This window comes from Lactuca sativa, chromosome 9 (assembly GCF_002870075.4).
Source record: "Lactuca sativa cultivar Salinas chromosome 9, Lsat_Salinas_v11, whole genome shotgun sequence".
Lineage (NCBI taxonomy): Eukaryota > Viridiplantae > Streptophyta > Magnoliopsida > Asterales > Asteraceae > Lactuca > Lactuca sativa.
Window position 1 is genome coordinate 74,608,890 of NC_056631.2, and position 26,021 is coordinate 74,634,910.

At 30.5% G+C, this 26,021-nt stretch overlaps 2 long non-coding RNA genes across 2 annotated transcripts; one reads left to right on the forward strand and one right to left on the reverse strand.

Moving 5' to 3' along the window:
* Positions 1-723: 723 nt before the first annotated feature.
* On the reverse strand, positions 724-1,981 carry LOC111901777 (uncharacterized). Its single transcript, XR_008226343.1, has 2 exons — positions 1,735-1,981; positions 724-1,648 (listed from the first exon to the last, which is right to left on the reverse strand). It is a non-coding gene; the product is annotated as an uncharacterized LOC111901777 (long non-coding RNA).
* Positions 1,982-22,800: 20,819 nt separating this feature from the next.
* On the forward strand, positions 22,801-25,379 carry LOC122195962 (uncharacterized). The gene is made up of 2 exons (XR_006187113.2): positions 22,801-23,269; positions 25,211-25,379. It is a non-coding gene; the product is annotated as an uncharacterized LOC122195962 (long non-coding RNA).
* Positions 25,380-26,021: the final 642 nt, after the last annotated feature.

A 26,021-nucleotide genomic window follows, 5' to 3' on the forward strand; every position in this document is an offset into this window, starting at 1 on the left:
TTTCATCACGTAGAGTGGGTAAAATCACATTTTGGAAAGAATATATACTATATACTTAGTCAAGGAAAATGTAGAGTTTGCTTGGTTTTCAAATGATGGATTAATATTGGCCTTTCTCTATGAATATATTTCGTAAATTAAAAAAATGCAAAACAATTATCACGTCCTATTTCTTTACTTTCTTTTTTGTTTTATTTTACTATGATTATGCATGGTCTTTCACAAAAAAACAAAATGGTGAAAAAACATATACCCTAATAAATAAGAATGGTTTTGCCACATGTTATTCTCTCATTCAATTGGCCACATGTCATTTTGTCATAATTTTGAGATATATTTATTTTCCACTTGTCATTTTTTTTATTTTTTTATTTCCAATATATCATTAATTTAACTTACTTAAATTAAACCTACCATAATGACTATTAATTTCAAATTTCAAATTTTAAATTTTAATTTCAATTTTAAATAAATTTACAGTTTAAACCTTTGTGTTTAGCATTTTGTTATAATTTACATAAATTTGATAACTAAACATATAATTTTAATTTATTTATTTTTTATATGTTTTTTTCTCATAATATCTCAAATTTCAAATTCAAATAAATTTTCCATTTAATCATTTATATTAACATTTTGTTTTAATCAACCCGTATAATATACGGGTCACACACTTAGTGTTTATAATCATTAAAAATCGCTAGCAATTACAACACACATATATTTACTTTCATTAGCTTTTTGTTTTAATTTTATTTGAATAAAGGGTTTTTATACAAAGCAGTAAATCACATTACTACATTTATATAAGCTAAATCCTATATGAATTAAGGATCTGAATATCTAGCACAAATTACTTGTAGAAGGTGATTCGCTGTTAATATTTTGGCATCCTTAGCTACCCTTAGCTACCCCTATTCCTTCTCTCCCGTGGTTTCGAAGCACCAAAGATCATACACAAGCATATTATGGAAAAAAGAAAAGTTATAGGACGTATACCCCCATGCCATTTTCATGTCCCAAATGACTTACAATTAAGAAATTTCACTATTTCTGGCATGTATCCTGCATCACATGTCAATTTCTTAAACACATAAACACATAAGTGGTCCCATGTAACCAAAATAGCCTAAAAGGATTTACAAAATAATTGGTGACAGAATGCTCTGGTTAAAGAAAAGTACCTTGCAACCACAGATCAACATCATTGGATCCAATAGCTATATAGAAAAGTAGTTTAATAATGGATATGCTAGATGTCCCCTGCTCCCTTCTTTTCAAAAGAAGAAAAGAACTTGATTTGAAATTAATGTGCGAAAATCAATCAACGGAAGCACACAATTAAAAATGAAATCAGGATAACTATACAAATTAGTTTGTAAAGCACACAATTCTAATGATCCAAAACACACCCCCTAATCGCCTAGGTTTGAAATCAACAAATTACATTTCGCCCTACCTCCTCATAAAATTGTAGGTTCTTCGTTAATATCTAGTCGCGTAATATTTTTTCCTGAGAGGAAAGCATATAAAATAATATCAAATTGGTCAGAGTAGTCAAGCATCATGGTGAAACTGCAAACCCTAAGCATGGAAAATTAGGGCAACCCAAAGTTCGGAAATATTGTCGATCGGAGAAGGATGAGTCCTGTAAAAAATTGAGATGATTAGATTTGACTTTTGAAAGAAAATCCATGTAAGATGTGATGTAAAAAATTGAGATCCTCATCATACAAAAAAAATGAAAAACATTGAATATCATTGGCTTAGAGGGAGCAGTGGTATGGAGAAGTAGGAGGCCGGTGTCCCAAACATGGAGGATAAAAAGAGTCGGAGTAAAACATCCGTTTCCTGAACCTTCGATGAAGATTTTGAATAAGTAACCAAAAGGATGAAGCGATGGGCATTGGCAGAGGAAAAATATATCGCAGGGAAGGGATGGGGTCGCCAATTTTGAGAAGCGATTGTATGCGAGTGAAGGTGACAAGACGGAAGCGGTTACGACACATTAAAGGGTGTGAATCGGCATTAATGTCCATGCCGTCGTTCAAAAGTTGGGTGACGTGTCGTTAACTAAAGCGTGTACATTGAATATTGTTAAGTTCTTAACTTTTAGGTGTTCTAATTTAATTATACTCATATATATATATATATATATATATATATATATATATATATATATATATATATATATATATATATATATATATATATATATATATATATATATATATATATATATATATATATATAATGAAATACTATTTGGTTGTAAAATTACCAAAATCATAATGAAATACTCATTCTATATGCGGCAACGATGCTTCAGAGGAGAATGCACAAGTCTATTCAGTAGCAAGAAAGATCTCATCCTACATCTTTCAAGTTTTTTATTTTAGAAAAACTCGGATTGTAGATCTGAACAACCACACATGCATATGTGGGAAATGGCGCGGTCTCGGTGCAGGGTGCAATCATGTTATTGCGACATTAGTTATTCAACTTTCACTGAGTTTTACCATATGCTTCAGTTGTATTACCAATCTGATGTATATCAATGTACATACTAGACGGAAAAATGTGCATCCTCTTCCCTCTCGTTCTGATGGGAAATATTAGACCTAATGATGGTCGTTTTAACCCCTATATAATTTAAAAGTATGTAATTTAAGAAGTGTGTTTTATCGACAATGATTATGTTTGGATTTGCAATTTAAGAAGTACCGTCTTCCTTGATGTTATGGTTGATTTTTTTAGAAAATTTTCATTTTATAACCCACTCCAAACCTAAAAAAGTATGCATTCCTATAATCAAGATTTGGAATGTGAGATGCCATGGGATAGCCCTTACAAAGCATAACACAAACAAACAAAAAAGCATTCGAAAGGGAGTTCATATGAACAATTTATGAAGGTTTAAAGTTAGGAAAAAAACTAGATTTCAATCGTAATATATGAAAATGTACATAGAAAAATACATGCTTTTCAACCATACAAATGTCAAAACAATACATGCCTTTAAAAAATAATTTGTAAATAAAAAATAAAAAAAATAAATAAAAATAAAAAATCATAGATAACGTCTCGAGTGAAAATAGTGGTTATTTTTGGATTTCTTTTTATCTATTTGATGGTAAAAGGGTTTAAGATTTATGATCATTTTTTAAAATTAAAAACCATATATACGAAACATATAATAAAGTACAATTAAAACACATATAATGTCACATACAAATAATAATAGATCACCACATACAATTTCGACAACAAATATTTCGACAACAAATATTTCTTGTCCTTATGAATATTTGTTTTATATGATAATTGATACAATCATATAGAAAGTACACACTTCAATCAAATTTTATATGTAAATATCTATTTAGATACTGATATATGATTAGTTTATAACGAAAAAACATCTGCATCCGTCGTTGCAAAGCTCTTGCAAATGGGTTTGACATGCCACATATGTATTTATCTTTCAACTTCTTCAAGTTCATTTGCAAGTCCATCTCATCATATTTATATTAAAGATAGTAGTTACTAATATTATATATATATATATATATATATATATATATATATATATATATATATATATATATATATATATATATATATATATATTAAATTTATAATGGTGTTCTTATTAAAATGTAAAAATTGATTGTTAATGTAGCAGTAGGGACCACTTTTGAAAGGTGAATGATATTGCCCTGATATAGAAGTAATAGTAAAATCTAATGTGACATGTTTGAAAGATGAATGACATTGCACGGATGTGGATGTCATAACTAATAAAACATTAATTTTAAAAATACTTTAAATAGAATATAATTCAAGTTACAATGCTTTTCTTTATAGTTTATTATTAACTAGAAAAGGACGCGCGGCTCCGCCGCTTTTAGACTATGTCATAGAAGTTAAAATCGGTAAAATTTAAAAAATATTTTGAAAGTGTAAATCGCCACAAATAGGGGAGAAAGTCGACAACCCTAAAATTAGATGTCAAAAGTGTATAACTAAAAGAAAAAACACTGATGGAGAAAAACCAAAAATATTGTGGCTATAGTATGAAAGTTGTCAAAGTTAGGAAAATATATTAACAAAAGTCTAAAGGAGGTTTTTTATGTTTTTTATGTCAAAATGTAAAAGTTTTGATTGGAATGTTGAAAAGTGTCAAAGTTAGTAAAAATTTGTGGCAAAAACATCAAAATATAAAAGTTTTGACTGCAATGACAAAAAGTGTCAAAGTCACTAAAGATTTGTAGCAAAAACCTAAAGGCACAAAAACTTAATTAAAACTTAAAAATGTAAAAGTTTTCACTTCGAGGACGAAAATTATAAATCATCATAAATAGGGGAGAAAGTCCACAACCCTTAAAATTATATGTCATAATTGTACAACCAAAAGAATGGAAACTAGTGGAGAAAATCAAAAAATATTGTGACAATAATGTTAAAGTTGCCAAAGTTGGGTAAATATAGTGGCAAAATTCTAAAAGAGGTTTTTTATGTTTTTTAATCAATATATAAAAGTTTTGACTATAAGGATGAAAAGTGTCAAATTTATTTAAGCTTTGTGGTAAAAACACCAAAAGATAAATTTTTGACTGCAATGACTAAAAGTGTCAAAATCACTAAAGATTTGTGGCAAAAACCTAAAGTCATAAAAACTTAATCAAAACATAAAAATGTAAAATTTTGATTTTAGGGACAAAAAATGTCAAATGCTAAACATTTGTGGCAAAAACCTAAAGTCAAAAAATTTATTGTTCCTAAGGTCCTTTGGATTTAATATATATACATAATGATAAAACCGAACTATCTAATTAAATGATTTAAATTAAAATATATCTTAGATATTAGTTATGAGATTTGTGTACTACCCCCGTTTATTAAAAAAAGTTAAATATGAAAGTTTTAATATTTAGCAAATTTAAATTCAGGGTTTAGGTCATTTTTGGTCATCTAACTTTTGATTTTGTGCTCATTTGGTCACTTAACTATTTTTAAGTTTTAAAAGGTTATTAAACTTTTGAATTTGTGATCATTTAGTCACTTAACTTTTGGTTTGGTCACATTTAGTCACCTAAGTTTTAGATTTGGGCTCATTTAGTCACCTAACTTTTAAAATTGTGCTCATTTAGTCACTAAACTTTTAAATTTTTGGGTTTAGGTCATTTTTGGTCACTTAACTTTTGGTTTTGTGCTCATTTGGTCACTTAACTATTTTTAAGTTTTAAAAGGTCATCAAACTTTTGACTTTGTGTTCATTTAGTCACTTAATTTTTGGTTTGGTCACATTTAGTCACCTAACTTTTAGATTTGTGCTCATTTAGTCACCTAAAATGAGCACAATTTTAAAAGTTTGGTGACTAAATGTGACCAAAACAAAAGTTAAGTGACCAAATGAGCACAAAGCCAAAAGTTTGATGACCTTTAAAAACTTAAAAAGAGTTAAGTGACCAAATGAGCATAAAACCAAAAGTTAAATGACCAAAAATGACCTAAACCCTTACATTTATAAGAAAACTGAAAAAATATTTAATTATTGAAATTCAAGTGCTTATTTCTCTTTTAAATTTATATAAATAAACAAACAAAATAATTTGGTTTACATTTAGGATTTTTTAAATTAGAAGGAAAGTTGCATTAATAAAGTATTTATTACAATTATTACATTTAAATATTATGTGATATTTAATAAAATGGAAAAAACCATAAAATAAAATTTAAAAAAATTAATTTAAAATAATCAAAAAATACAGTGTGCCAAAATAAATGAAAGTATCACATATAGCAAAAAATATTTTTTATTTATTAGAGTATATGGGATTAAAGTAATTTTTAGAGTTTACAAGGACATAAATAAAATTTTCCAAAAATTTTGTATCAAAACCAAACTAATATTTATAATTTTGGTTTGGATTTGGTTATGGAAAAAAATATTAAATAATCAAAACAGTAAAGGAAAAACTGAATAATATAATTTTTTTAATTATTAATATTTTTAGTTTTAAATATTTATTAAAATTTTGGAGTTGTTTTTCAAAATTATATGAGAAGGATGGCCCAAATGATCACCCTAAAGTTAATACCTTCATAAAAAATGTTACGAACTTCAGACTCTTCAAACTCAATAATCAATCACGACTCTCGGTTTGTCAAATTAAATCTCCGTACTTTTTTTTATGTATAATATTAAATTATGTTGTCCATTTGTTTTTATAATCATGACGTAGTTTTAATTTCTCAATCCATCGTTGGATACACAATTGAGTGACATTGAGTAAACTTTTTGGGGGAAACGTTGGATCAATATGATCAAGTCTTGTACCTTGCGGCTGTAGATAGAGTTTGTAAATAATAATTGTTTTGGGCACACAAATCTATAAATAACATAAAAATATAACATGTATTGTATATAGAAATGTTATGAAATAATCAATCTAAGAACATACATGCAGTTTAAATCCGTTTGATAAAAAACACATTATTTATAATTTAAAATCATAATTACTAATCAAATATTTATAAAAAAACTATTAACAAAATTCAATGATTATATTGTTATATTACAACGTCATTATATTCAAATAAACACAAAAAAGTTAATAGTTAATTCAAAACAATTAAAAATAAAATTAATACTTGAATAAAAACTATTAGTACATAAAAGTTTTAATTTCTCACATGTAGGTCATATGGCAAAACAATATAATGATGTATATTTGATTCGAAACAATTAAAAATACAACATATCACTTGCAATGCAAGAGTACATACGATTGAGATCGGTTCTATTCAATATTGTTTTAATATATGCTTTTTAGTTTTTTAGTTGTTTTAGCCCCCATTTAACTATTGAACTCCTATGCATAACTCCTCAAGATGCTAAAGCACTAAATATTAGTGTAGATTTGCCGCATCAGAAAAAATAATATAAGATGGTCTCCAACTTATTTTCATTTTCCCCTGAAAATGAAATAAAAAATATGGTAAATAGTGTTTCATCTCTAACCCTACTTTATTTTTTTTATCTTATTTTTACCCCCAAAAAGTATTTTTCATTTTTCTAACTTATATAAATTGTCAAACACCCCTTCTATTAATTTGGTTTTAACAAATATATAATCTATATTTTTTTAATTACAATAATATTAAATAAATAAGATTATATTTATAATACATAGTTATACACTTTTGTAAAATACGTTTTTGTGTTTTAAAATTTCAATATGTATTTAAATTTTAATATGAATTTGTTAATCAAAAAAACTTTATATTTATAATTAATTAATATAATTTAATATATAACACAATAGTATAAGTATTAAATATTAAATTTAAATAATAATTAGTAGATAAAAAAACAGAAATGTATAAATATATAAAATGAGGGAGTAAAACCGACAACTCAAAGTTCATCTCTATTTTGGGGGAAATGAATTGTATAACACCATATTTGGTGTTATACTATTCATTTCCCCCCAAAATGGGAGAATAAATGGAGTAGGGTTGGAGGAGAATAGAAGAAGAAATGAGGGAAATAATAAAGAATGAAAGTGGGTTGGAGATGCTCGAAGATACACGGTTGACAAAGAAAAGTAACATAAACAATTAAAGAGGTACATCAATAATATTCAAAAATGGAAAACATGAAGTTAGTATAGTATTACTACAGGAATGGTCAAGTTACAAATTATACCATTTCTAAATTCAAAAAGAAATAAATAATGTAAGTTGCTATTAACATGTATATTAAATCAAAAGTAAAAATACGTACTACGATCATTCCCTTCCTCCCACAACCACAGTAACATACACATACTAAAACATAAACATAAACACACACATTAACATGAATATCCTAAAACATTTACATAACAGGTCTGTTTAAAAAAAGAGACGAAAATAACATTATTTAAAAGAAAAAAAATATATTAGCAGTAATGGTTTAACTTTTTATCATATTTGGTATACAAATGAAATGGTCATTTTTACATTTTTAACAACTTAGAGCTAAATTTCTAAACAAATTCCATTTCCTTTTAATAGCAGCATACTTTTATTGTACACTACTGTGTATTGTATTTGAGTTTATCATTCACAGGTAATGTTCCCTTTTTATAACATTTAGAAAAATGGTCAATGACTGGAGTTTATGGAAATAGTTTATCTTTATAACGAATAGTCTATGGTTAATAAATTTTATGTAAATGCTAATGGTTTTATAAAAGATAATAAATGAAATTACGTTGATATATATTGATATATCAAGGGTGAAAAAGAGCATTAAAAAGATCGTCTCCATCAATTACAAGAATACTCCTGTAACTAAACAACTAAAAAACTAAAAATATGTGGTACATTGCTATATAAGTAAGCTTAAAATACCAAGAAACAATAAGTAGGTTTTATTAAAATTTTGGGAAATGTAATTAACTTTTACTCATAATAACAGGGTACTTTGAAAGTAGGTTGTTATTATGTGTAATTAATAGGAAGGATATGTTTAAGGTCCCTTTAGTAAATTACAAGAATAATCCCTATCAAATATATTACTTAAATGGTTAATTTATAAATTATATACTTCCTAAATTCAAAAACACAGAAATAAAGTAGGTTGATATTAACATGCTTATTAAACAAAAGTAGGTTGCTATTACTTATCTCTTTAGTAAATTACATGAATAGTCCTTATCAAATATATACACAGGCAATTTAAAGGTTTTTTAAGTTTATCATTCACAAGGGTGAAAAAGATCATACTTGTCAAAAAATTTACACGATTGTTAAATTACAAAATATACCTTTCTTAAATACAAAAAAGAAATAAAGAAAGTAAGTTGCTAATAACATGCATATTAATCAAAAATAGGTCGCTATTATTTGTAATTTTTTTCATTGCCATTTTATGTCACAATAAGGTGGACTAATATAATCCTTAAGTTTATCTTAGTCCCTAAAAGCCAAACATATTCTTTTGTGAGTACGGTAATAATACAATATGGTGAATAGGAAAATCAGGTGTGGTGATGAGATCTTATGATTTATGGCTAAGAGTTCTTACATGTGCTTAAGTCATGAAAATATGAACACTCAACATCATTAGAATGTGGAACAGTACCTCATGCGTTATTTTCATGATCAATATGACCACCTCTAGAGCCTAATATGTAACCTAAAGAGATCCTACTTAAGAGCTACCACAAAATCCCCCTTGACTAACCAAATCACTGTTTTGATCAAGATTATGGGTAGACTGGATATTATCATTCGGAAGAACACATGCCAATGTTTCTTGAAAAGAAGTAATAACATATTTATTCAAGAAATCAGATTTGATTAAGGCAATTCTTGGTTTCAAATCGGTTAAGAAGCTGGTGATAGTCATTTTTTCATTTTTTTCTACTAAGTCTGCATAACTTTGACATCACTTGAAGGAAGAAAATAGTTGAGCTCCTAATATACATTCTTAAATTCCTTGACATAAGTTTTCTTTTGAACGACAAATTAATCTACTCCTAAGTTACCAACTATGTTTATAATGAGACTTGAACCCATGACATCTTAATTGAAATGGTCACTCATTAACGCTAGGCCAAAGGCTCTTTAGTTCCTTGACATAAGTAATGGGTGAAAATTTGGAGTAAAGCACTATCGTGACCTCTAATTTCAACATGAATTTTTATTCTTTTATGCTCTTAGATCACATAGGTACATGTTATCAATACCATTCTTTAGTGCATTGGGTCAACTCTCGAGATGACACTTAGAAGACCATGTTTAACCAACATTTTCCATGACATTAGGTAGCTCAATAGCTTTGGAAATTGGCACTTCATAGTTCATCCTTTACCACCTCTAGAAACCATATTCATCCGATACAACATTCCTCCTTAACCAACTCAATCACTTGGTAAACATTCAAATACTTGGGTAAAAAGGTTAACTTATTTTCACAAATTATAAAAAATAAGATAATTGATGGTCATCTAACCCTAACAAAACAGAACCTTAACTTACCTAAGTTTCCAACATTTTAAGATCTAATTGAAACCCAAAATAAAACCGTCCATTTAAATAGAAATACTAACCAATTATCCGACAAATGAACTCCAAATGGTCGGATATCTATAACTAACATGAGACGCACCCCAATCTCTCTAACTACATATATTATTATATGTTATAATAAATTTTAAATAAATAAATATCAATTATAAGTCAAACCCAAATGAGCACAACACTAAAATTTACATAAATGAATATTATATTTTTTTTGAAACGGCATATCTACTATGCTCCTGACCTAACATCTAAATCCACCTATGTCCACAATGAGATTTGAACCCTTGACTTCAAAGACGGAAGGTCTACATGTTAGGCCTAAAATGTTCTAATAGTCGAAGAGTCAGTTTGGTTGTTACGAAGAATCTTGTGTCTTCGTATGTATGGGTCTTCGTATATATAGTTATTTTACTAAGGGATTATAAATTCAAGACTTAACGTTTAGTCCTTAGTATTTTTGTTATGCTTTTGTTCTCCTATAAATAGGGGTATGTACTAGTGATCTAGAAGAGGACTTTACACACAATTTTACAGTTTAGTCATTGTATTCTGTAAACTGAAAGTCATAATACGAGCTGAACAAAGATTCTATTTACTCTCGTGTTCATCGTTTAAATACTTTACTCAATTAATACTAGAATTACATTCAAACTTGATTCCAAATCTCTTCAATTGGTATCAGAGTAGGAATCCTTTCTGTGATCTGTTTTTCATACATTCAAAAAGGTTTTTGAGTCTACTGTTTGATTCAAAAAGTTTCCGTTCTTTTTGTGTGTGGAAAATACTTCTTGATCTAGGTCTAGGATTTGATTATGCGAAAATTTTAGTGAATCGTTTGGTTGTAGTGTGATTCTAATCTGAAATATACAATTTGATTTCAAATTCTCCAAGTTTTCATAATATTCTTGAGTTTTTGTTCCGTACAACAATGGCGTCATTCAATCTTAACTCCATGACATCATTTTCTCATTTGCTTGGATCATCCACAAAGATTCTGATGCTAATTCCAGAATATTACGATCAGTGGGCAGATCATATGCAAGACTACTTGAACGGATTGGATGAAGAACTATGGAATTGCATTTCAGGAGAAATCAATCCACCTGCAACAGTTTAGCCAATCGGTGCATCTTCAATCAGTTCGGAGGTTGATAATCAATCTAATCGTTTGAAACAGCTGGAGAAGAGGTGCATGAGGGAATTAAGAGGTGCTTTGCCTCCTATTGTGTACAATTATGTCAGGACTTGCACAACAGCTAAAGAAATCTGGAACAATCTCAAAGACAAATTTCAAGGCAGTGAAAACACGAAGATCACTTCTGTGAAACAATGTTTAGTGGAACTCAAAGATTTCAAACAGAAGGAGTCTGAATCCATTGAAGTTTACTATGATCGGTTCAACGAGTTAATCTACCGTTGTAATCGTTATGGTATCACAAGGTCATCAATGGAGTTCAACTTGATATTTGTAATGGGACTTCGAAAGGAATGGAGAAGTGTAAGTATGATGGTGAAAAATCAGCAGAGTTTTGACACTTCGACTTTAAATGACTTATACAATCAATTAAAATCTCATGAAAATGAGGTTAATGAAATAGCTGAGGAAGCTATGTCAAGTCTTGGTGGTCCATTGGCACTAATTTCACAGGTTTCAGAAAAAGAAAGTGAAAAATCGAAGTCTGATGAAGAAGAAGGTTTTCTAATGAATTCTGATGATGAGGCTGTTGCATTTTACTTAAACAATCGAGTAAAGAAATTTTTTAAGAAACCTTTTAATACAAAGAACAAGTCATCAGATTCGAAGGGAAATTATGATAAAAAAGTAGAATGGATGAAAAGGTGAAGGAAGAAAAGAAGAATTCGAAGAGCGAAGTGGAGAAAATGGAAAAGAAGTTAAAGGGTGACACTGGTATTAATTTCCACTACTGCAATGGTGCTAATCACTTGACATTAGTTTGTTTGTTAAGAAAGAAGGAAGAAAAGAAAAATAAAACACAGGATGAAGCTTATTATACTGAGAAGTTGGAGGAAGTGAAGTCAAAAGCAAAGAATTTGTCTCTGGTGGCTCATGGAGAAAATGAATCAGATGGTACATATCAAATATGGTCTTTAGGCTCTGACGATGAAGAGATGAAGAATCCATCACATGGAGCCATGTTTGCAAAGGTTGAAGAGGATTCAGATGAAGAGCATACTTACGAAGTGCGTGGGCAGTGCTTCGTATCGAAGTCTACTGACAGGTCGCTTATGACAACGAAGGTACGTCACATTCTTGAATCTTTTAAAATTCCAGTTTCTACATATAATTCTGAATTAGTATCTTTTGATGAAACTGTTACTTACTTTGATTCACTTGTTGTGTCTGCTAGCAATGAAGCGAAAAAGTTAAATGATCAATTACTAGAGACAAGACAGAAGTTAGATTCAAAAGTCACTAGGATTGATTATCTAGAATTGCAAGTTTCAAATATTATGGCAGATAGGGAGAGTTTAGCTAAAGAGATAAATTTGTTATTAGCACAACGTAATATTTTTTGTAATTCTGCAAAAAGACTCTATGAAAAATTAACTGAATTGCGTCATTCTAGTGAGATTAGTAAGGAACAACATAGAAAGTTGCTACCATTTTTAGCTTATGACAGAGCTAAGGTAGATAGTATTTCATATTATTGTGAAAAAGAAATAGTTGATTTTAACAAAGTTCCAGATGATAGGTATAGATATGGAATTACAAAAGTCGAAGATTATCTTGATGCTGATTATTTAGTAAAAATTGTGAATGAGACCTTAACTAAATCAGAACAAATTCGAATTTTGAAAAAGACTGAGAATTCTACATCTAATTCTCAATATAATTTTGCTAATATTGAAGATAATTATGATAATATTAGTGAAATTAGTGATTTAGAGGATGTAGATTGTTCTCAATTGTCTGTAATAAATGTTGCAACTTCTTTTAAAGGGAAAGAAAAATGTGAAGAATTATTGGTAAAAATTGACACTGATCAACTATCAACTTCAAAAGATTGTGATATGGATTTTGTGGAAATACATGATAGGCAAACAGATGATAGTGATAATGAGGAAGAAAACAAAAATTCGAAACAAATGAAAGTTTGAAAGAAGTTGAGATTCCTCGAGTGGTTGTTGATCAGGTTTATATGGATTCACAAGAGTTTGAGAAAATTCTTGGTGAAAAAGATGCCCATTATCTTGAATCAAATATTGTGGTTTATCCAATCTTCAAATGCACTGATGATATTGTGTTCCCAAACCAAGTGTTCGTAACAATAGGCAATGTTGAAAATATAAAGCCTGAATTCAAAAAGTTGGTAGAGGAGGACAATAAGAAAACTTCTGATGAAGGTTTCTTTTCAAATCAAAGCACGGTTGAAAACAATCTAACAAAGAATTCATATACATTTCAACGTCAAAAACCAAAATGAATATGGATTGAAAAGTCGAAAGTTGAAAAGAAGATAGCTAACACAACTGAAAATGAGTTACCAAAGAACAAAGGTGTTAAACCAGTGATTAAAGAGGTTAACAAAGCAATAAAATTGAATTCAAAGGAGTTTAAAGATCAAGTTGAAAAATTATCAAAAGAAAATAACATTTCAAAAAGACAAGCAAGAACAACAATTTTTTGGCAAACCATTGAGTCATTAAATAAGAAATCAATAATTTTTTCAAAAGAAGAAAAAGTTTTTAGAGGAAAATCAAAGAGTCAAGTTTTTGAAAAGAAAAATGTTTCGTTTTCAAATAATCAAACAAAAACAACACTTCCAAGAAAAAGTTTTCAGAAAAAGGTTGAAAATTTTTTTTCAAAATCACAAATAAATACGTCTTATCATGAGTCATATCTATCAAAACCAAAAGTGGATTATGTTCCAATTTCAGCAAATTGTTATAATCTTCCAAAGAAACAAGCTGACAAAGCCTCAAATGCGAAGGGTATAACAACTAAAAGACATATTGATCATTGGTTGGAAGGAAAAGGAAAAATATATCAATCAAGTAAGTTTTTGAAAGAACAGATACATGAGGCATACGAAAAGTATGCAAATCCTTCAATGAGTGACAGTTTATCATCCAAGGAATCAAATATTTCAGTTAAAGTTTGGAAACCGGTCACCAAAGCGAAAATTGTCATATCACAAACTCAAAATACGAAGGGTATAGTCAGTGAAAATTTGAAAACAATAAAAACTCATATATCTGAACCTTTGAATGAAGATGTTAAACTTGTTGACAGTCTCAAAACCGGAGTTTGTGATTGGGTTAATGGTTGTACTTTACAATTGAAAAAGACACCTAATATAAATAGACCCAACAAGTCTTGGGTACCTAAATTTTTTCAATAATCGCAGGTACTTTGTGACGAGCAATATGATAACAAATGGTATATTGATAGCGGTTGCTCACGTCACATGACTGGGAAGAAGGAAAACTTGCGTGATTTTCGAAGCTTAGAGAATGGTGGAGTGGTTAAGTTTGGAAATAACCATAAATGCAAAGTCAAGGGTTATGGAAAGATAACGAATGGAAAATTCACTGTAAATCGAGTTGCATTTGTAGAAGGCTTACAAGATAACTTGATAAGTGTTTCACAACTTGTTGTGGGCACTGACAATCAAGTTCTTTTTAATGAAGAAGGAACTGTCATTTCAAATATTGAGACAAATGAAGTTTTAGTCAAGTCAAAATGGAAAGGTGATATGTTTACATTGGACATCATTCCAATTGTCAGCAAACCTGCTGTGTGTCTACTTTCGAAGGCTGCTGCCGATACAAGCTGGTTATGGTACAGGAGGCTATCACATCTCAATTTTCGAAACATCAACAAACTTGTCGTACAAGATCTGGTAAGAGGTTTACCCATTCTTAAATATGATAATGACAGTTTATGTGCAGCTTGCGAAGTAGGAAAACAACACAAACAAGGTCATCCAATCACAATAGATTCAAAGATTGTTGAACCCTTAGAACTTTTGCATATTGATTTATGTGGTCCTTCAACAGTTTCTACTCTTAACAAGAAAAGGTACATTCTAGTTATTGTGGATGATTTTTCAAGATTTACGTGAGTTTATTTTCTCAGGTTAAAATCCAAAGTCTCACAAATGATGATTGATTTTATCAAGAAAATGGAAATTTCATTGAAGAAACCAGATCGAAAAATTAAAAGTGATCATGGAATTGAATTCAAAAATCGTGTTTTAGATTCATTTCTGGTGGAGAAAGGTATTTCGCATAATTTTTCATCTCCATACACACCGCAACAAAATGGTGTAGTTGAACGAAGAAATCGATCATTATGCGAAGCCGCAAGAACAATGTTGGCATATTCGAATTTACCTCAATATCTTTGGGCTGAAGCTGTTTCAACTGCTTGCTTTACTCAAAATCGATCATTCATTCATAGACGGTTTAATGTTACTCCTTATGAAATCATCAATAATAGAAAACCTAATGTCAAATTTTTCCATGTTTTTGGGTGCAGGTGCTTCATCATGAATCTTAAGGATAATCTTTCGAAGTTTCAAACAAAAGATGATGAAGGAATTTTCTTGGGATATTCACACAACTCCGTAGCTTATAGAGTGTTAAATAAGAGAACTCGCAAAGTGGAAGAAACATTCAATTTGACATTTGATGATTATTATATTAAAAAGACTGATCATCAATTTGCAAATTATCCTATTTTTCAAAAATCTTCAAATGAGAACGAACCAATAAAAATGGATGATGCTAGTTATGAATCGATTTTTGGTATTTTAGATCACGCAATTGATGCAGAGAGAAATGCACCAGATAATCAACAATCAGAAGATTCGAAGCTTCATGATGAATCAATCTCGCTTTCGAATCTAAACCCAAATGAAATATCTGATGGTCCAGTGGAGGGGGAGCACTTGGATTCAAACACTTTTGTTGAGGGGGAGCATTCTTACGAAGCAGATAATATGTCTATCAATATTGATGTTGAGGGGGAGCCAATAATTGAAGAGGAGCCGATACAAGAAGAGGGGCAAATACTCGAGGGGGAGCCAATACTTGAGAAGGATCCAATACTAGAAGGGGAGAATTTTGATGATGCTGAGGATGCATGTTCAATAAATGGATCAGAAACCGATGCTATGTTCGAAGATGCACCTTTGGACTTTGATCCTGATTATCTACCATTGGATAAATGGACAAGAAATCATCCAAAAGAACAAATTCTTGGAGATCCACAAGCGGGGGTATTGACAAGGGCTCAACTTCATGCAAGAAATGAGGTATTGAATACTCACCAAGAGCTATGCATGTTTAAGGTTTTTATTTCCAAAATCGAACCAAAGACTGTTAAGGTTGCAATGGAACCCTCTGATTGGGTTGTTGCTATGTAAGCTGAATTGTCTGAATTCGAAAGAAACAAGGTTTGGAGATTAATTCCTACACATGTTGATGTTTCAATTGTTGGACTTAAATGGATTTTTAAAAACAAAACCGACAAAGATGGAAACATTATTTGAAATAAGGCCATACTTGTTGTTAAAGGATATTCTCAACAAGAAGGAATTGATTATGAAGAAACATTTGCCCCTGTCGCAAGACTCGAGGCTGTTCGTATTTTTCTGGCTTATGCAGCTCATAAAGATTTCGATGTTTATCAAATGGATGTAAAATGTGCATTCCTAAACGGCAAACTTGAAGAAACAGTTTATGTTGTACAACCACCAGGTTTTATAAATAACGAACATCTTGATCATGTTTATATTTTAGATAAAGTTGTGTATGGGTTGAAACAAGCACCAAGAGCATGGTATGCAACATTAACATCATTTTTGAAACAATCTAAATTTAAACAATGATCAGTTGATCCCACTTTATTTCGAAAAAAAGTTGGGAGTCACCTGATGCTTGTTCAAATTTATGTTGATGATATAATTTTTGGCTCTACTGACCCTGCTTTGTCTAAAGAATTCGAAGACTTGATGAAAAGCAAATTCAAAATGAGTATGATGGGCAAAATTAATAATTTTTTGGTTTGAATATTCGTCAAAGCAGAGAAGGAATCTTCATTAATCAGGAGAAATATACGAAGAATCTGCTAGAAAAATTTGGAATGACGAATAGCACAAGATTACGAGTACCAATGGCAACGGGCATAAAGTTAACTCCTTCGTTAGACAAATCTGCTGTTGATATCACTTTGTATAGAAGCATGATAGGGTTATTATTGTACCTAACTGCCAGTCGACCTGATATTATGTTTTCTGTTTGTAATTGTGCAAGGTATCAATCGAATCCACGTGAACCACATTTAACAGCGATGAAGAATATTTTTCGATATTTGAAAGGCACCACTTCGTTAGGTTTGTGGTATCCTTCGAAAATAGGGTTCTTTATACAAGCTTATTCAGATGCGGATCTGGGAGGATGCAGTCTTGATCGAAAAAGCACAACTGGTGGGTGTCAATTACTAGATGGAAAATTGGTCAATTAGCAATCTAAGAAGCAAACATGTGTTTCGATCTCAACAGCCGAGGCTAAATATGTTGTTGTAGCTGCGTGTACATCACAAATTATTTGGATTCAAAGTCAATTACGTGATTATGCTATAAATTCGAAAAAGATTCCTTTATATTGTGATTCACAAAGTGCGATCAGAATTTGTCATAATCCTGTGCAACATTCGAAGACTAAGCACATTGATCTCAGATATCATTTCATAAAAGATCATGTGGAAGAAGGAAATATTGAAGTTCATTTTGTGAAAACAACAAAACAGTTGGCAGATATTTTCACAAAGGCATTGGATGAAAAATCATTTCTTCGTATTCTAGAAGGATTGGGAATGCTTGATGGAAATTCAATTTCATATGACAAAAGCAAAGAGTGATGGGTCATAATGATTTGGTGAACTGAAGGACAGTTTGCTTACAAAAGTGTTCAGCATTCAGAGGATACTGTTCATGGTCAACTTGTTTTTTAGATGAACAGCCACGATTAGGCCTCATAGTACTCACAGAAAATAGAGTCCTCTCTCTCTCTCTCTCTATATATATATATATATATATATATATATATATATATATATATATATATATATATATATATATATATAGGCTTTGGTTATTGTGTTCTAACTAATTATTGTCTATTTGTAGGAATGATTGTGGATCAATCATTTTAGTTATTTTAAGAAAGTCATTTATCCATATTATTAAATTTAAAAAAAAAAAATCAGATAATACCATTTAATTAAAAGAAGGGTAAAATTGTACATTTTCATTATTTTCAAATTAGGAAACACAAATTTAAAAAAGGAATTTTCGGATTTTAAGGGATTTTTTATTATTTTAATTTTGAATTCTGATTTTTTTTAATTAACTCAATTTTAACTTTGTCAGATTGCATATTCTGGCATAATACAATTTCTAACAGAATTGATATTCTGACATAATACATATTCTAATTGAAAGAACATAATGAAGAATATCAAAATTTTGAACCATGAATTTGAAGAGTAGGAACATTCTTAAAAAATAATCATCTATTGTTAACAATATTCAAGAAAATAATGTCCAAAAATAAACAAGTAAAACAAATTTCTTGTCACATTATATAAAAATATAATGTCATTCTTTGAATATTTGTCATATTCTACAAGCATACAATGTTTTAGAGGAAGTCATTCTAAAAGAATCTTCATTGCATAAGAATACTATATTTAATATAAGTCGTTCTTGAAAGAATCCTCATTCCATAAAAATACAATGTTATTCTTGAAAGAATGTTCATTCTCATTATTGGTGTGGTTAATCTCAATTATCATGAAATTATCTCTTAATTTCCACTTATCATCGTTGTTCCAATTAACCTTGCTACATTCTAAGTGGTCCTGAAACAAAACACATACATATAATGAAGTTCATGAATGTAAATACATACAACTCTTAACAAATAAGATGTAGAAATATTGGACCTTCTATGACAAAGTTGACATAATAATGAACAAAAAAATCATTTTTATTATTAACAGTACTTGAGGTAACATCAAGACTTCTACAACAAAAATTTTTCTAGCACTATGACACGAAAAAAAACAATTGTTATTAAAAATCTGCTAGAATTTTATATAAAAAACTTAACATTTTTAACAATTTATATAAAAACTTCACTTGTATCAAATAAGAATAATAAACCTAATATTAATGGGGTAGGAACAATCTGAATAAGCACTAGGTAATGAGTGTGTTCTGTGATCCGGATGCTAACATGTAATGGGGGATCCTCCTTAGAATGAAGAAAAGACGTAAACACATGCTTCATATATCCAAAAGATTGTGTTTATAAACCCTATATGATGTCATTTTCAGAGAGCTTTGATCTTTTACTGCAATATAACCTTAGACTTAGATTTAACCTCCGTCCTTATGCTTCTTATTATGTTATCATGAAGTGCTTGACCTTGACCCTCGATGTTTTTAGATCCTGGGATTTACTTGTTCTATAGGAATCTGGTTATGTATCCTAATTTAGTTACTGGAGGCCACACAATGTTTTAATTCAAGAAATGTATCAAAGAAACATATAGTCTGAAGGTGAAAAATCGCAGAAGAGATAGACAAGCTGACCTTGCTTTTTGTTTATAAAAAGAAATCAAGAATGTTTTAAAATAAATATACGATGTTTGGAATGATGGAAGAGATTAGGTTACAATTGGTGCTTATCACAAAGACAAAAGACATTATTTTCTTACCTCAAGGTCGATGCTTGTCCAGGTTGTACCTTACGCATTGATAGGGTTGCAAGGTTATTCCCTTAAATCACCACCATTTACGCTCCTCTGTGATGGAAGAAGCACCATTCGTGTAGTTTTGGAGGCACAAATGACTGTGAAAGGAGTAGCACATTGTCGACTAGGGTTTGCCAATAACTGACATACTGCTCCGATGTCCCACCACTTGATTGCCTGCGACACAATAGACAATATCTAGCACAACCGTGAAACAAAAAATCCATTTGCGGAGACTTGAACAAAGACATAGAGCATCAGTAAGGAAGATGACTATTCGTTAAATGGGGGTGGAGAAGATAAGGATAGAATATGTTTTAAGATTGATAAGTAGGGTTTAAGAGAATATAAGGTAACTACCCATAGTTATAGGGCATAAATATTTGATTCAATTAATTAAATTATTAATTATAATTTAAGATTACTAAAATACCCTTTATTAGGTTTTTAAAATGATTGGGCCACAATCATTCCTACATCCACATAATGAATAGTTAGAATACATGAATCTACATCTCTCTCTCTCTCTCTCTCTATATATATATATATATATATATATATATATATATATACACACACACATAGAGAGAGAGAGAGAGGCAGGATCAATGGCAAAGTGTATTGAAGGAGCGAACCAACGAACTAACCAAATCGATGTTCTAATCGTAAATGAGGTTAAATTAGGAAATCATTTCAGCTACTAATTACTTGCAGTTAAAGGAAAGAACAAACAAACTAATTACTAAATCATTCAAAAAATTATTATTTTCAAGCAACTTTTAAAAAAATATTATACATTCGATTGATGCACTACTTATTTTCTCATATGTTTTGCATTTAGTGCAAATTGACCAAATTTCATTACAAAACTTTGAATATGGATTAAAACCTTAAAGATATTACATTTTAACTGATTATGATATTGATAATGATCCTTCATTAAAAATTTACATCAAAGCGAGAGCAAACCCAAAAGTTGTTTCAGGTTTTGCTGAGTGAAAGAGAGTTCGACAAAATTTTGATTTACTCCAAACATGTTTGCTTTATCTTCAAATAAAATTTAAATTTTAACAATTTTTTATGCAGATAAAGTTACAACTGAACTCATACAAATATTACAAAAATTGAAAACTAATTAATTCGAAGTAAAGTTAAAAAAAATATTATGCATTTCGTTGATACATTGCTTTTTGTTTCCTATTTGTTTTACATAAAACTTCAAAATCATATTATTGGATGATTTTTTTTTTTCAAATTATCATAACTTAATTTACAAAAATTGAATGATAATCGAGTTGAATATTAATTTTGGATATAACACAAAAAACCAAGGTGGCAATGGAAGGGTACTTATGATCACAGCAGGAGAGGCTCTTCCGGAACCACCTGTGGTTATTAGTACATTTCATAACAACAATGTTTAGGCCTAGGTATTTATTAATACTAGTGTCAATTAAAGCTTTATCGACCATAGGTATCAACACGAGACATAATATAAAATTTCGCAAACATAATGAAACCTACGCAATAGCTATAACAAAAAGTACTTGCTAGTTGCCTTATCACACAAGTTAATCATGCCATTCACATATAAACTAAGGACCATTGCTTGTAATCTATGTTTGCTAAATGTATACGTTAGGGTTGTATATAATTAAGATTCTACATACTTAGGTTTTGTGATTCCGCTTTACTTCCTGTTCCTTGTTTGGTTGTGGACTTAGAGTAGAATCACTTATTCGACTGTCTATTCGATCTTGATTATATACGACTTGTATACACCAAGGGAATGTAAAAGGACCTGCCAGGGATCATGCACCACGTAAGTACATTACTATTTATCGATATGGCAAAAGTACTCCCTAGTTGCTTTCTCACCCTGATTAATCATGTCATTCATATAGAAACTAAGGAACCTTGCGGGAAATCTATGATTACTAAGTGTATACGTTAGGGTTGTATATAATTAAGATTATGAGGACTTAGGATTTGTGATTCTGCTTTACTTCTTGTTCCTTGTTTGGTTGTGGGCTTAGGGTAGAATCACTAATTCGACTGTCTATTCGATCTTGATTGTATACGACTTGTATACATAAGGCAATTATAGAAGGACCAGGCATGGATCAAGAACTACAAGAGTACATTACTATTTATCAAAGCCCTTGTACTATATGTACCAACTAAATTTCGGGACAAAATTCCCTCTAACGGGGAGGTAATGTGACAACCCGGAATTTAGGGCTATTATTATAACCGCCAATCTATCTATGAATCTCTTGTTTATCCGAATTACTGATTTTAGTGTATCTTAAGAAGGACAAGTAATTTCATTCTAACTATAATACGATACTAGATGATATTACACTTCCAAATGTATAAGATCTCAGACGAATCAAACCGCACAAACTACAACCTTAGGAATATGTCTGAAAACTGAAAATTTGTAAAAAGTTATTTTAAGCGAAGCAATTATTTTAGCCTCATAGTACGTGTTTACCTGTTTCCGAAAATATAAAGAACGTCCAAAACAGAGTTTGTATGCAAAAGATACGACAGTTTTAAGAAAACAAGTGGTAAAACACTGTTTTTCTTTAATTGCGTAAAATCGAATCAATCCGTTGAGATACTTACGTTTTGCCGACGAGATTTTTGATAACGCTTTTGGAATCAGGTTATAGTCTATTATTTAATTTCACACTCAAAATATTTTTAACAAAAATATTTACAAAAGTGAAAAAAACGGACACCGCGAGCCGTTTAGACGCAAAACTTGAAACGTAATTTAACGGAGTTCCGTAACTCAAAAAAAATTAATTTGTTTGATGTTTCAAAATCCTTGAATTAAATCTTATCTAACGGTACTTTTGAAAAATATTCTCGATGCACGGATATTGATACATCCGATTTTGTGTGTTTTGGAAATGTAATGGAGGTATAACCCCATGTGGGGCCCATATGGGAGGATAGACTCCAAAAAATCTTCTTCCATCTTGTATCAAAGCCACGTGCCTTTTCTTCCCTCCCACTCCTTTGTGTATAAGTTTCACCAAGATAGTACAAATGAGGGTGTAACACCATTCATCAGCCATTTCTTCTTGACCACTCTCTCACTCTATATCTCTCTATCTCGGGTACACTCTAAACAACCAAGAAACCACCGAACACCCACTGCCATCACTCTATTTAACTGAAAAACCACCACCAAACACCTCCCATTACTACCTTACTTCCGTTTGTGAAGTCCCTCAGCCCCCTTTACCTTCGAACTCACCATTAAAAAAAAAAAAGCAAGAAAAACCGGCAGCAGGAGGCTGCCGAACTTCCTCCATCTTCACAGCATCACCGTCGCTGCCACCTTGCGCCACCGACTTCCGCCACCTCCAGCCACCCATACGGTTGTAGGTAATCTCCAAACAGTTTCCTTACCCTTGTAATTCTTTGATCAAACAAACGATCACAGGACCATCGCATTTTTTTCGGTTGTTTACGAGGACGAAGAACCAGGAGGATACCCTCCTGTGTACGTGAATGAGATAGCCACTGTTCAAACCTCCTTTTATAATGTTCCAAAACTATCCTACCTCAAAAATTCTTTACAAAATAGAGCCAAAACTCTTTATTTAATCATTTATTTTTATTATACATGAAATTCGACGAACAGGCTTCCTGTTCCTTTCAAAGTTGAATTCAAATTTATTGTTGGAAACCCATTTCGAAAATTCCTTGCATACTAGGTCCTAGAATGTCAAACTTCCATTACCAAAATAATGTTTATGACCTATTTCCAGAAATCTTTTCAAATAAAGTCCTAGTTTAATGAAACTTCAATTAAAAAGTGGACAACACACCCCTCCCTAGGAAATATTTTGTGAGACAACTCCTAGAACCGAAACAATTAATTATTTATTTAAGTTTAACCCCTCTTTGTGATTTATTTGCCAAATAAATCTAAAACTCAAACTTATAATTTAAATAAATTATTTTAGTCCCTCATTTGAAAAGTATTGACAAAAGTAGTCCCAATTGATTTATTTAAACTAATGAATGAACCTTATGCTTTGGTTAAATTACCAAACAACCCTCCACATATTAATTTATATTAAATTTCATAGGAAACTAAATAAATCTCGACGGTTCGTTATCAAAGCAACACTTCTCGGTTTCTCGCGTCAAATACTCGAAACAAATCATCAACCACACGTTAAGGTGAGTGTTACGGCCCCAATTTTACATAATTTCGGGGGGGGGGGGGGGGGGGGGGGGGGGGAATACATGTAGTACTTGTATATCTAGTATATACCTATTTTCTAAATACTTTGTTTAAACAAACAACACCACCGTTTATATGCAATATAAATCACACAAAAATAGTATTTATTACGCTACTACTTACGGTACGGGGAATCTGGTTTGAAATGTCGCACAGATTGTTGGATTTCAGAACAACTTAATTGCCAAAATGATCATGCCCTCGGTGTTTCATGACTGGCCCTCGTCTATGCATGGTAGTACGTGTACTAAGTAATATTTATAATACAAAATACACAAACAAAAAAATCGTTTTTTTTGTGTAAATACTTTACCAGTTTTAGAAATATTTGTTTAAACGCTTACATATTAAGTAAATAAAATCGTTTTAAACCTCATTAGCTTCATATGTTATGTTGTTAAGATAATACAACTAATAAAAATAACATATACATTCCGACAAAATTTGTGCTATGACTGTATAGCCGTTTATCAACTTGGTAGTCTAATTATACCTCATACATACACAAAAATATATAAGTTTATATATTTATACGATTTATAGAGCTCGTATCTTAGGCTTGTTATGTGCTTCTACTCAAAGTTTTATCAACTATTTAAACAAGTATCATACACTTTACGTGTACACTTACCAAATATACTTGTTGTTTATCTGTTTATCCGTATCTGCGGTTGTTAAGATCAACATTGGCAGATAACTTTATTCGTATATCCGTATGTCTGTTTATCCATATCTGCGGTTGTTAATTACAACCTTGGCAGAAAACTTTATTTGTTACCCGTACAACCATGGACTTAGTTGTTTTCAAAATGATTTTTAAGTATGGAATTACTTATGGAACATAACGTTTTGGCTTTCAAAGATTCATTACAAACATAGTTTCACGTATGGTTTTAGTTATACAAACTATACATTTTGGCTTTTAAAGACTCATTTCAAACATTGTTTTAACTGTTGTTATACATATAAAGAAAATACTTTTTGGACTTTTTAAAAATATTATTGCGGTTAGCAAAAAACCTGTGACACTCACCAACCTTTATGTTGACTTTCAAAATTACATGTATTCTTAGGGGATCATTAGCCAGGCGTTCAGACAGAAGATTAGCTGTGGATTACAGACGACCTAGCTAGCTTGTTTTTGATATCTGCTTACCTGTTTAAGGTAACTAGTGTACTATTATTATCTGTAAGAACCTTGTATTCAAATTTAATGAGGGAATACAAATGCAATTTTGTTTATCATTGTATTTGTGCTATATATTCAGTTTATCTGTGATCCATGAACTTAGTCCCACTCCCGGCGTGTTCCGCCTTGGCCGGGGGTGTGACACCTGGTTTATAAACTCGTGTAACTACTTGGTGAAATTTTCATCACTTTTCCTAGAGCATATCATGCAGATTTCATTCATGATATATAAATAAATTTATATAAATTTTCAAATCATATTTAAATCATTATGAGTTTATATCAATTTCATATCCATTTTCTTTATGTAGGATTCAGTTTTATCAAAAAATGGTCATCATCTGCTTCATCTCTTGTCCAAATCATGCCACATAATGAGGCTTAATTGTCAAACAAAAAACAAAGTTGGTGATGATCTATTTTGGTGTCCTTTGGATCATCCCCAACAAGAAGCAAAAAAGTAGGTTTTTTTTATTATTAATATGCACATATATATATATATATATATATATATATATATATATATATATATATACACACACATCAATGTACACTTATGCACGTCCATATATCCATATGTATATGCATGAACATATACATGCACTTATACAATTACATCCATGTATACATGTGCACTTATGCATAAATGTGTGTATATATATATACACACACACACACATACATATATATATATA